The sequence below is a fragment of the Microcaecilia unicolor genome, chromosome 11, assembly GCF_901765095.1.
Source record: "Microcaecilia unicolor chromosome 11, aMicUni1.1, whole genome shotgun sequence".
Taxonomy (NCBI): domain Eukaryota; kingdom Metazoa; phylum Chordata; class Amphibia; order Gymnophiona; family Siphonopidae; genus Microcaecilia; species Microcaecilia unicolor.
The window spans coordinates 62530177-62543898 of NC_044041.1; the positions used below are offsets into that span (position 1 = coordinate 62530177).

The following is a 13722-nucleotide window of genomic DNA, read 5'->3' on the forward strand; positions in this document are numbered from 1 at the left end:
GATTAAAATTATCCTACATCTGAAGTCTCAATACAAAAACTTCTCAAACAGCCATGTTTTGAGAAACTTTCTAAATCACATAAGACCAGCAAAAGATCTAGTAGTTACACGGAGGTTGTTCCAACACTTAACTCCTATAAAAGACAATGAAGACTGAAACATCCTTTTGAATCTAGCAGCTTTAAAAGAGGGTAAATACATAAGATGTAAGAAGTAATAATGACCCTGCTACTCTGTAGCTCTATTTAGTAAGAGTCATGCAGCCAGACTGTAGTGGACTGGGCAAGATTGACAGTGGCTGACAGGGAAGCTATATAAGAATATGATGGTAGCAGTGAATAACCAAGCTACGGAAAGGGTCAGCAAGAGTTGTAGAGGCAATGAGCAGCAACCAAGACTATTTGCTGTGAGTGCTTAATTAAAGTCGCATTCTGTGATAGGAATCGTAGTAAACTTGAGGGCCTTGGTTCTATATTGTTCTCTTAATGTCACAGGGTGGTCTCCCTCTTTTAATATGTGGGTTCTCTCAGGTACTTGACAAGGATACTTACTAACAGAACAGGATAGTCCAAAAGATAAAAACACCTCCACCAGTATGCAGTGAAGACATTATGAGGAAGGGTGTCACAAAATGCCTAGCTACCCACCTGGGCTATCCTGCAGCCACTTAGAGGGTCTAACCCCAGCACAGCTCAGGTCCGCCTGCACCTGCTGCTTGTGCTCTACACTAGCACCCTCCTCCCCCCGAATGGGTCACAACCGACTCTGGGCGAGTCCTACGCTCTCAAATTATCCCCAGTGATTTCTAGGTTACAGAGAGCACACTCCCAGTGGTTCCACAGTTCACAGAAAGAACTCACACAACCAACACACAAACCACCAGGATTCTTTATCAGTCCAGACAGGCAGAACAAACAAACAAACAAATGTGTGTATTCTCAGAACTTGGAACAGTGGATAAAACAAATGTGCAAATAGCAAACAGTAACAAGTAACTGAAAAATGGATCAATTAGAAAACTAACTAAACATTTGTATACTGTCTAAACAGTACCTGGGAAAATCAGGAAATATATTTGTTCACAAGGCCTTAGCAAAGAGGTCTGTCTCTCTCTCTCTCTTCTACCAGGCTAAGACTGAAGCAACAGCCAGCATCTGCTGGGTAATTTCAAAACTCCAGGCCAATCATAGCCCAGAACAGTCAAGTTTCAAATACAAACTGGTTACTTCACTGAAAGGCACTTCCTATTATCTGTGTGCCAACTATAAGAAAGAGAAGTCAGTTCTCTGTAACAATTTTAAGCATAAACATGTACCATCTGCTGGCCAAACAGGAGGAATATGTTTCAGACATATTTAACACTCATATAACGGCAAATCTTTTTTTCTACGGATCTTTTGGATACAAACTAATAATCCAAACACATATATTGTATCCCACTATACACCTTAATAAACACCTCAATTCATGCAGCAAAAAATTTTGGAATTTTTTTACAATTTTAAAGTATTTAAATGGCCTCAACGATGTCCATTGCCATCCAAAATTATCACAGTGGCAATGCTACACGACATCCATCATCTTCATAAGCCCACTTAAGTTGCTCTTTATTTATTATTTCAAAAACTATTATTAATATAATGTCAACTTAGCTTCTTTGTCTTAGATGTTCATTTCTTCTAACTCAGGGGGGATTGCCCGACATATGTTTCGCCCGAGACCGAGCTGTCTCAAGGACCACCCCCTAAGAATTTTTAGCGCCAGCTCTGCCCTGGCGCTAAAAATTCTTAGGGGGTGGTCCTTGAGACAGCGCGGTCTCGGGCGAAACATATGTCGGGCAATCCCCCCTGAGTTAGAAGAAATGAACATCTAAGACAAAGAAGCTAAGTTGACATTATATTAATAATAGTTTTTGAAATAATAAATAAAGAGCAACTTAAGTGGGCTTATGAAGATGATGGATGTCGTGTAGCATTGCCACTGTGATAATTTTGGATGGCAATGGACATCGCTGAGGCCATTTAAATACTTTAAAAATTGTAAAAAATTCCAAAATGTTTTGCTGCACGAATTGAGGTGTTTATTAAGGTGTATAGTGGGATACAATATATGTGTTCAGACATATTTAAGACAGGAAAATATCCAATATATTTTACAGGCTTAAAACACACTGATTCTTCACAAACGGCCAATGACCACTATCTGTGGTCTCTTGGTGGACAGCTGACTATAAGAGAACAGCTTGCTCTTGGGAGCCAGAAACCATCCTGATTTCCATAGACGACTTGTGCTTACACATTTGCAGTCTTCTGTTTCTTCTCATGCTATCCTTGTATGTCTACTTCTTAACCTAGGGTGCAAACCTCTGAGCTAGGGCCACTCCTTACTTCCATGGACTCCCCCACAGGTACTGCAACCCAGCCTTCATTTGGAGCATCCCTCCCAAAAACCTCTTCCCTCAGGGCCTCTTTTGCTACTCCCTTGGAGACCTTTTGACTCAGGACCTCTCTGATCTGTTCTGCCCTAGGGCATATAACCACCTCCCTGTCTTAGCCCTGTCCCTCTAACTAATGCTATAAGGTGGTTTAATTTAAAAACACCAGTGAGGAAGTGTTCTGAGAGAAAAGCAAAGATACCTGGAACAGGTATTCTATGAGGACAGCAGGCCAAGTATTCTCAAACATGGGTGACATCATCCAATGCAGCCCGGTGCAGACACCGACTAGCGTGTATAGCAAGAAGAAAATTCTAGCAGTGTCTCATAGCACATGCTCTGGTGCCTTCCCTCCTGATGCACAAGCGCAGGTTCCTCAGTAAAATAATAGAGCTATAGGAATACAACTCCATGGGGACGTGGGAGGGTATGCGAGAATACCTGGCCTGCTGTCCTTGGAGAACACCTGCTACAGGTAAATATCTTTGCTTTACCCTAGGACAAGCAGGCCATAGTATTCTCACATTTGGGAATCCCTAGTTACCAGGCTCACTGAAAACAACAATGCTAGGACAATAAGGACTAGAAATACTGAGGTCTTGAAGTCATTCAACCTGAAACTATATACAAACTGGTTGTGGAGGTGCAGTCTGGAACAGAAGAAACTCAGGCCAAGGAGGATGGAATTGATTCTAGACATCAAACAAATTCTGCAGAACTCTATGACAAAACGGTCTGTCACATCAGGCTTTCGGTTCAAGGAAGTAGTGAGATGTGAATACAACAACCTAAAACCACATCACAGCTTTGCAAATCTCCTCAATGGAGGCTGACCTCAAGTGGGCTAAGGATGTGGCCATGGCTCTAATATTATGATCTGTTTAAATAAGAGGGGATATACTAATAGAAACCACAGCATTCCTGTGTAAATCATTTACTTAATGTGCTCCAACCAACAATATATGTATCGAAATTCTATTTATTGTAACAAAACACAAACCAACATACATACACCCCCTTGTACCTGAACAAAGCTCAATCCTGTTTACATAATCTTTATAACAGATTGCTCACATTTTGCTGTAAAAACAGTATCATAAGATAAGCTGTCCATTTATGTCAAACAAGTCCTCATATATCATTATATATCAAATCCTACTATTGTCTAAGCACAACTGTCCACAGTTGAAAAGAAAAAAAAGGAGTTTGTTTTTCCTTGGTCACTATGCGCGCATTTGATCTCAATTGCACTCCATTCAGAGTCTCCTTTTGTAACACAGTTCCACAATTTTGTGCAGCAAAAGACACTTGTAAAAAAACCTTTAATCCTCAATGAAATGGCACAGTTTGCTCCCATTGTATTAGTGCTCAATCACTGCAGAAGAGCTTCGCTCAGTCCATCTAAAATTAAACATAATCCCAAACGTTCCTCAGCTCCTCTTTGTTCAGGTATAAGGGGGTGTATGTACGTTGGTTTGTGTTTTGTTACAATAAATAGAATTTGGATACATCTTGTTGATCTGGAGCACATTAAGTAAGTGGTCTAATATTACAAGCCTTGACATGACCCTCCAATGTCAGCCCAGCTTGGGTATAAGTGCAATCTGGTAGCCAATTAGAAATAGTGCATTTTGCCGATGGCTATCCCCCATCCTGTATGGGTCAAAAGAAACAAGAAGCTGAGCAGACTGTTTATGGGTTTTAGTCTACTCCAAGTAGAAGGCTAAGGCTCGCTTGCAGTCTAAGGTATGTAGTACACTTTCGCCAGGATGGGTATACAGTCTTGGAAAAAATGGTGGCAGATCAATTAACTGGTTAAGATGGAACTCCGACACTACCTTAGGAAGGAACTTCAGATATGTACAAAGAGCTACTGTGTTGTGATGGAATCTTGTATAAGGCAGATCGGCTACTAGATCCTGACGCTCACTGACTCTGAGTTTAAGTGATCATCGTCAAAAACACAACTTTCAAGGTCAAATACTTTAGTTGATAGGGGCTAAGGGGCTCAAAAGCAGCTCTCATTAGCTGGGTTAGAGACACTGAGATCCCAAGACACAGTAGAAGGCTTGATCGGGGGCTTTGTCAACAACAACCCTCTTGTGAATCTAACAACTAAAGGCTGCACAGAGATGGGCTTACCCCCCACCAAAGAATGGTAAGCACTGATTGCACTGAGATGTACCCTTACAGAGTTGGTTTTCAAACCAGACTCAGAGAGATGCAGGAGGTATTCAAGTAGTTTTTGTGTAAGGCAAGAAAGGACCTAGGGCCTTGCCCTCACACCCAACAGCAAACCTTCTCCATTTAAAAGAAGAACACCTTTTAATGGAATCTTTTCTGAAAGAAAGATTTTGGAGACACCCTCAGGCAGATTTAAGTTCCCACTTTCAACATCTAGGCTGTAAGGGCCAGTGACCAGAGGTTACGATGCAGAAGGGACCCCTCATTCTGCGTTATGAGAGTCAGAAAACAATCCAAACGCCAAGGCTTATCGGAGGACAACTCCAGTAAAAGAGGGAACCAGATCTGTCTTGGTCAGAATGGAGTGATAAAGATCATTGTCCCCCGATCCTGCCTGAGTTTCAGCACAGTCTTCTCCATAAGAGGTATTGGAGGGTATACATACAGAAGACCATCCTCCCAATGAAGGACAAAGGCATCTGTTGCTAGTCCGCCATGCAACCTGAGCCTGGAGCAGAATTGAAGGACTTTGTTGTTGAGATGAGTGGTGAAAAGATCTACCGAGGGGGTGCCCCACTCTCAAGAAATCCCGTGGGCTATGTCCATATTGAAAGACCACTCATGAAGGTGCATTACCCTGCTCAGTCTATCTGCCAGGCTGTTGCTCGCAGTACCATTCCATGAAGGATGGCCCACTGCCACATCTGTACTGTCTGCTGACACAAGGGGTAAGATCTCATGTTACCAGCTTCTTCACATAATACATTACAACCTGACTGAAGGTTTGAATGAGAACAATCTGGTTCTGAAGCCAATCTCTGAAAGCCTTCAGAAGCATTCCAAAGGGTCTAACTCCAGGAAGGTGATGTGGAGCATTGACTCCTGAGTGGACAATCTTCCTGGGTGTGAAGCCCATTCATGAGCTCCCTACTACTACTACTACTACTACTACTACTGTTTAGCATTTCTATAGCGCTACAAGGCATACGCAGCGCTGCACAAACATAGAAGAAAGACAGTCCCTGCTCAAAGAGCTTACAATCTAATAGACAAAAAATAAAGTAATCAAATCAATTATTGTGTACAGGAAGGAGGAGGGTAGGTGGAGGCAGGTGGTTACAAGTGGTTACGAGTCAAAAGCAATGTTAAAGAGGTGGGCTTTCAGTCTAGATTTAAAGGTGGCCAAGGAAGGGGCAAGACGTAGGGGCTCAGGAAGTTTATTCCAGGCGTAGGGTGCAGCGAGACAGAAGGCACGAAGTCTGGAGTTGGCAGTAGTGGAGAAGGGAACAGATAAGAAGGATTTATCCATGGAGCGGAGTGCACGGGAAGGGGTGTAGGGATGGACGAGTGTGGAGAGATACTGGGGAGCAGCAGAGTGAGTACATTTATAGGTTAGTAGAAGAAGTTTGAACAGGATGCGAAAACGGATAGGGAGCCAGTGAAGCGACTTGAGGAGAGGGGTAGTATGAGTAAAGCGACCCTGGCGGAAGACCTCAAGTTAGAATCATCCACTGTCAGCACCATCTGGGGAGGTAGAATTTGGAATGAGACCCCCACAGTCAAATTCGACTGAGTCATCTGCCAGAGGAGGGAAGGAGAAATTAGGTATTTTTTTTACATTAGTCCTTCCCACTATTCTAGAACCTGAGGGATAACTGTGTCCATCACCCAGTAAGTGGAGATAGAGAACTGAAAACTAAGCTGAGACATACGTCTCCTTGCATCCAGTCCAGCTACTCAGTATTTAAGTAGACAAGCAGAACTGTCTTCAGCATAAGATCTTTCAAGGAGGCCTTCAGGAGTGTCTCAAAAGGAGACTTCTGAAGAACCTGAAGGACTAAACTAAGGTTCCACTCTGGACCCTGTGTACAAAAAGGATGCTGCAAGCGGCCTGTTCCCCACAAGAATCGAACAATATTCCAGGTTGAAACGAAATACATCTTCTGTAGCTGGCCCGTGAAACAGGCCAAAAACCACAATCTGAACTTTTACAGAACCCAACACCAATTCCTTCTGAAGACCTGCTTGGAGAAATGCTAGGATTCGCGCAATCTGAGCAGAGAAGGAAAACAGTCCACGCTCAGAACACCAGCTCATAAGAACATAAGAATAGTCATACTGGGTCAGACCAATGGTCCATCTAGCCCAGTATCCTGCTTCCAACAGTGGCCAATCTAGGTCACAAGTACTTGGCAGAAACCAAATTACATTCCATGCTATCAAGCAAGGGCAAGCAGTAGCTTCTCCCATGTCCATCTCAATAGCAGACTATGGACATTTCCTCCAGGAACTTGTCCAAACCTTTTTTTAAAGCCAGATACACTAACCACTGTTGCATCCTTTGGCAACAAGTTCCAGACCTTACCTATTCTTGACGTGAAAAACTATTTCCTCCTATTTGTTTTAAACGTATTTCCATGTAATTTCAATGAGCGCCCCTGGTCTTTGTACTTTGTGAAAGAATGAAAAATTGGATTACCACTTCGGAGTGGCCTAGTGGTTAGGGTGGTGGACTTTTGTCCTGGGGAACTGAGGAACTGAGTTCAATTCCCGCTTCAGGCACAGGCAGCTCCTTGTGACTCTGGGCAAGTTACTTAACCCTCCATTGCCCCAAGTAAGCCGCATTGAGCCTGCCATGAGTGGGAAAGCGCGGGGTACAAATGTAACAAAAATAAAAAATAAAATAAATACTCCACTCAGGATTTTGTAGACCTCAATCATATCCACCGTCAGCAGTCTCTTTTCCAAGCTGAAGAGGCCTAACCTCTTTAGCCTTTCTTCATGTGGGAGGAGTTCCATCCCCTTTACCTTTTGGTTGCTCTTTGAAACTTTTTTAATTCTACTATATCTTTGAGTTACAGCGACTAGAATTGAATGCAACACTCAAGCTGAGGTCACACCATAGAGAGATACAGACCCATTATAATATTCTTGGCCTTATTAGGAAAGGTATGCAAAATAATTCCTAGACCCTGTTTGTTTTCTTGGCCGCTGCCACACACTAGGCAGAAGATTTCAGCGTACTGACTACAATGACACCTAGATCTTTTTCTTGAGTGCTCACTCCTAAGGTGGACCTCAGTATCAGATAACTATGATTCGGATTATTCTTCCCAATAAGCATCACTTTGCATTTCTCCAGATTACATTTTACTGTCATTTGGATTCCCAAACTTCCAGTTTCCTAAGTTCTTCCTGCAATTTTTCCACAATCTGCATGTGTTTTAACAACTTCTGTTCACAAACATCCTCCACACCCTCGCATACGCCATAGATGTAGAGCGTTTCTGACCCTGAAGCAAGGTAGCAATGACCGCATCAAACTAATCGTTTCATCTCAATCAAGCCCTTTCAATGGCCAAGCTGCAAGACCAAAGGAGCACAGATCCTCCATGAGCACCAGACCTTGCTTCAGTAGGCAGTGTACCTGTGGAAGATGGTGAGGACCCCAATCCAGAAGTTGAATCAGGTTCCTGGTACCACGGACTCCACTGCCAATCCAGGGCTATGAGAATTATTTGACCCCGATGTAATGCAATCCTTTTCAACATGCAGCCTACCATGGGCCAAGGAGGGAAGACATGCAGTAGATGTGTCTCCGGCCACAGTTGCAGTACAGCTGCAGAATGGCATCAATCTTCATCAAACCCAGTTCTTTCCAATGGCTAAAGAACTTGGGAATTTTGGCATTCTTTTTCGCTGCCATCAAATACAGAAACAGAGAACCCCATAGGTCCTCTATCTGCTGAAACCCCTAGCTGGATAGATCCCATTCTCCCAGGTCCAAGGACTGATTTTTAAGAAAGCCCACATCCACATTCAAGGACCCTGCGATGTGAGCTACTGACAGAGAAGATTTTTCTTCACCCAACTCATGAGGGAGGCCGCCTCTACCGCCATCAAATGACTGCGGGTCTTGACTTGCTTGTTGATATAAACCACCACCATCGCTTTGTCAGAGAAAGCTCAGTCTGGGGCTACTACTACTACTACTACTACTATTTAGCATTTCTATAGCGCTACAAGGCATATGCAGCGCTGCACAAACATAGAAGAAAGACAGTCCCTGCTCAAAGAGCTTACAATCTAGTAGACAAAAAATAAATAAAGTAAGCAAATCAAATCAATTAATGTGAACGGGAAGGAAGAGATGACGGTAGGTGGAGGCAAGTGGTTACGAGTCAAAAGCAATGTTAAAGAGGTGGGCTTTCAGTCTAGATTTAAAGGTGGCCAAGGATGGGGCAAGACGTAGGGGCTCAGGAAGTTTATTCCAGGCGTAGGGTGCAGCGAGACAGAAGTTGCGAAGTCTGGAGTTGGCAGTAGTGGAGAAGGGAACAGATAAGAAGGATTTATCCATGGAGCGGAGTGCACGGGAAGGGGTGTAGGGATGGACGAGTGTGGAGAGATACTGGGGAGCAGCAGAGTGAGTACATTTATAGGTTAGTAGAAGAAGTTTGAACAGGATGCGAAAACGGATAGGGAGCCAGTGAAGGGTCTTGAGGAGAGGGGTAGTATGAGTAAAGCGACCCTGGCGGAAGATGAGACGGGCAGCAGAGTTTTGAACCGACTGCAGAGGGGAGAGGTGACTAAGTGGGAGGCCAGCAAGAAGCAGATTGCAGTAGTCTAAATGAGAGGTGACAAGGGGATGAGGGTTTTTGGTAGAGTGCTCGGAAAGAAAGGGGCGGATTTTACAGATGTTGTAAAGAAAGAAACGACAGGTCTTGGCGATCTGCTGGATATGAGCAGAGAAGGAGAGAGAAGAGTCAAAGATGACCCCAAGGTTTCGTGCTGAGGAGACAGGGAGAATGAGAGATCCATCAACAGAAATAGAAAACGGGGGGAGCGGGGAGGTGGGTTTGGGGGGGAAAATGAGAAGCTCGGTTTTGGTCATATTTAATTTCAGGTGGCGTTGAGACAACCAGACAGCAATGTCAGACAAGCACGCTGAAACTTTGGTTTGGATGCAAGGTGAGATATCATGGGTAGAAAGGTAGATTTGGGAGTCATCAGCATAGAGATGGTAGGAAAAGCCATGGGATGAGATTAATGAACCAAGGGAAGAAGTGTAGATAGAAAAGAGGAGGGGACCAAGAACAGAACCCTGAGGTACGCCGACAGGCAGAGGGATAGAAGTAGAAGAGGGACCAGAGTGAACACTAAAGGTGCAGAGGTAGGAAAGGACAGAGCCCTGGAATCCAAGTATGCTGTGATCAACAGTGTCAAAAGCAGCGGAAAGATCAAGAAGAATGAGGATGGAATATTGACCTCTGGATTTAGCCAGTAATAGGTCATTGGAGACTTTAGTAAGCGCAGTTTCGGTTGAGTGGAGAGGGCGAAAACCAGATTGTAGTGGGTCAAGAATAGCATGTGAGGAGAGAAAATCAAGGCAGCGGCGGTGAACAGCACGCTCAAGTAATTTGGAGAGAAAAGGAAGGAGGGCGATGGGTCGGTAATTAGAGGGACAAGTAGGGTCGAGTGAAGGCTTCTTAAGGAGAGGTGTGACCACAGCATGTTTAAAGGCAGCAGGGACAGTCGCAGTGGAAAGTGAGAGGTTGAGAATGTGACAGATAAAAGGAATAAGAGCAGGAGAGATGGCATTAAGAAGGTGGGTGGGAATGGGATCAGAGGAACAGGTGGTACATTTTGAGGAAGAAAGGAGAAGTGTAGTTTCCTCAATAGTAACTTCAGGAAAGGAGGAAAGGGAATGAGGGGAAGGAGAGAGAGGGGAACGGACTAGTGGAGGGAGAGGTGGTGAGGTAGAGAAAGCAAGGTTTATCTTTTGAACCTTGTTGTGAAAGAATTCAGCAAGGGTCTGAGGAGATAATGAAGGGGGAGTTGGGGGAGGGGGCACCTTGAGCAGAGAGTTCAATGTGGTGAAGAGAAGTCGAGGATTAGAGCCAAGAGAGTTGGTCAGTTGGATATAATAATCTTGTTTGGCACGTAAAAGAGCAGATTGGAAGGAGGTCAGCATGAATTTAAAGTGTAAGAAATCAGCAAGGGCCCGAGATTTCCACCAGAGGCGTTCGGCGGAGCGGGTACAGGAACGTAGGTAGCGGATATTAGAAGTCAGCCAAGGTTGGGGTTTTGTACGCCTTATAGGGCGGGTCATCAAAGGTGCAAGAGTGTCTAAGGCAGAGGATAGAGTATTGTTGTAAGAAGAAACAGCCTCGTTGACAGACGTGGATGGTGCCACAGTAGAGAGGAAGTTTGAAACATGGGAGGATAGAGATGAAGGGTCAATATCATGAAGATTCCTAGATAAATTAGATTAGGACGGGACTGGGAGGGCGGAGATTTAAGTGTGAAAGTTATAAGATGGTGATCAGAGGAGGGAAGATCAGAGGCAAGGAAACTAGAAGGTGAACAGTTGGAGGAGAAGATGAGATCAAGACAGTGACCAATTTGATGAGTGGGGGAGGTGGAGCATAGTTGGAGATTAAAGGAGGACGTTAAAGCGAGTAACTTGGAAATATAAGAGTTGGAAGGATCATTAGCAGGAATATTAAAGTCACCAAGGATGAGAGAGGGGGAGGAAGGATCATGGAAGAAGGCAAGCCAGGCGTCAAAGTCACTGAGAAAGGATGAAAGGGACTTATGAGGGGGACGATAAATGGCCGCTATTCGAAGAGGCAGAGGAGAGAAAAGGGGGATAGAGTGGACTTCAAAGGAGGAAAAACAGTGAGATTGAGGTGGAAGAAGGGGTTGAAATCTGGAGGAGGGAGAGAGAAGTAGTCCAACACCGCCCCCACGGCCAGCAGGGCGAGGAATATGTGAAAATAGATAACCGCCATGGCACAGGGCTGCGACTGAAGCAGAGTCATCAGGGCAGAGCCAGGTTTCTGTTATGGCGAGCAGATGGAGGTGACGCGAGATAAAGAGGTCCTGGATATAGGGGAGTTTGTTACAGATAGAGCGGGCATTCCATAGGGCGCAAGAGAAGGGCAGAGAAGAGGAGGGGAGTAGAGGAATAGAGATGAGGTTAGAGAGGTCACGGTGAGATCTGTAGAGTTTGGATAATAGTTGGTGAGGAGGGCCAGGATTGGGATTGATGTCACCAGCTGAGAGTAAGAGAAGGAGTAAAAGAGAGCGGAGGAGAGTAGGAGATGTGTGGCCACAAAGGCGTCGAAGGCGAGAGGTATTTAGGTGGAATAGGGAAGGCAAAATGGAGGGAAGAAAGAGACGGAGATTAAAAGCCAAGAGGGAGGAAGAGGGTAGGAGAGAAGGTGAGGTGATGAAGTCAATGGATGGGAAGTGAGTTCCTGTAGCGGAGAGAGGTAGGGGGTGAGGGAAAAGATTAGGAAGGGACAGAGCTAGGAAGAGAATGTGAATAGGGGCCATAAACGATTAAGGTACTTTAGCAACTGGAAAAAGATTAAAAGAGAAAAATGCCCCGCGCGGCACCTAGAGCGGATCGGATTGGACCTGGGTGTCACCCCGGAGAAAGCTGTAAGGATATGCAGATGAGCTGCAAGTCCTCCACAGCACCTGAAAGGCAGCCGGTGGTAGAGCTGGGCACCTCTCAGCTGAGGAAAGGCTTACCAGGGGTTAGGCCGAAGCCAGCATTCCTCCCCCTGAGGGTCGCCTGCCCCAGCCAGAAAGGGAGCAAAGGCATTCCACACTGACTTGAGCTCCAAGCAATTTATCAACCACTGAGACTCCTGTTCCGTCCATGTGCACTGTGCCAGATGGAACTTGTAATGAGTTTCCCAACTTGACTTACTGGCGTCCATTGTCACCACCACCCACTGTATTATCGGAAAGGGAGCTCTGAAGGTCAAATTCCTGGGCAAAAACCACCACTGCATACTCCATCTGGCAACCAACGTCAAGGAAGATGAAGGTTGTACTTTTGTGGCACAAGAGACCAGCGGCTGAGAGGAGATTCCTGTAACAACCGTACATGAGCCCTTGCCAATGGAGCCACTTCCATAGCCACTGTCACTAACCCCAGAACCTGTGCTTTGTCAAACAGAATGCCCAGATACTCCAGCATCTGCAATGGAGTTTGTCTGCTCTCAAAATTGATCACCCAACCCAATGAATGCAGAAGACAGACAATTTTGTCTGTCACCACCATGCTGTCTGAATAGGACGATGCATGAATGAGCTAGTTGTCGAGATATGAGTGAACTGATTCCCTGGCACTGAAGGAAGGACATCACCACCATAATGTTGGAAAGTGTTCTTGGAGCTATAGCAAGACCGAAGGGCAAAGCCCTGTACTGAAAGTGACAGCCCAGCACTGCAAAACCTAGAAACCTCTGATGGGGCAGCCATATGGGTATATGTAAGTATATGTCCTTGAAATCAAGGGTGGTGAGAAATTCTGCCACTTAAACTGAGACTATGACTGCTCTTAGTGTTTCCATGTAAGTAGGACACTCTGAGGCAACAGATTAAACCTTTGAGATCTAAGAAAGGCACCTTCCTTCTTTGGAACAATAAAGTAGACAGAGTATCTGCTTTGTCCCCGTTTGGTCTAGGGAATTGGAACAATGGGTCGGAGTGCCAGCAAGGAATTTAGGGTGACCTGAACCTTGACCACCTTGGCTCCCTTTCGATAAGGAGACTACAAGAAGAGAGGAGCTACCGGATGGGAGAACTCCCAACTTGTAGGAATATCCAGAACTCAATGGCTTGTCATGATTTTGGCCCACTCCTCCTGAAACTCCTGAAGGCCTCCTCCCACCAGAGAAGAGTGGACAAGTCTCGCATGGTTGCAAAGCTCTGGAGGCATTGGGTGCTCTGGTTAACTGGCAGGAGGACTTCCTGTCCACACAAAAGGAAAATTGGCATGCCTGAAAGTGAGATTTCTGATCATAAAGCTGACGACCAAACCGGTACCATCTGCTATCTCAAAACTGAAATAGCCCCCTGAATATCCTCCGGCAAAAGCTGTAGATAGTTTCCCCTGTTTCTTTCAGCAAGTTACTGAGATATTCTCCAAATAGCCACTTGCCCTGAAATGGCAGTTTAACTAGCCGTGACTTTGACGCTCCATCTGCTGCCCAATGCCGCAACCAGAGCTGCTGACGTGCAGTGACAGCCAAAGACATACTGTGGGCCGTAACCTGAAACATGTCATAAATACCACCTAGAAAGTA

General features: G+C 45.0%; 1 protein-coding gene across 5 annotated transcripts in view; it reads right to left on the reverse strand.

Annotated features, from left to right (window-relative positions):
- SFI1 (SFI1 centrin binding protein) overlaps nt 1–13722 on the reverse strand; it is a 306787-nt gene that overhangs the window by 32076 nt on the left and 260989 nt on the right. The window lies entirely within an intron of this gene.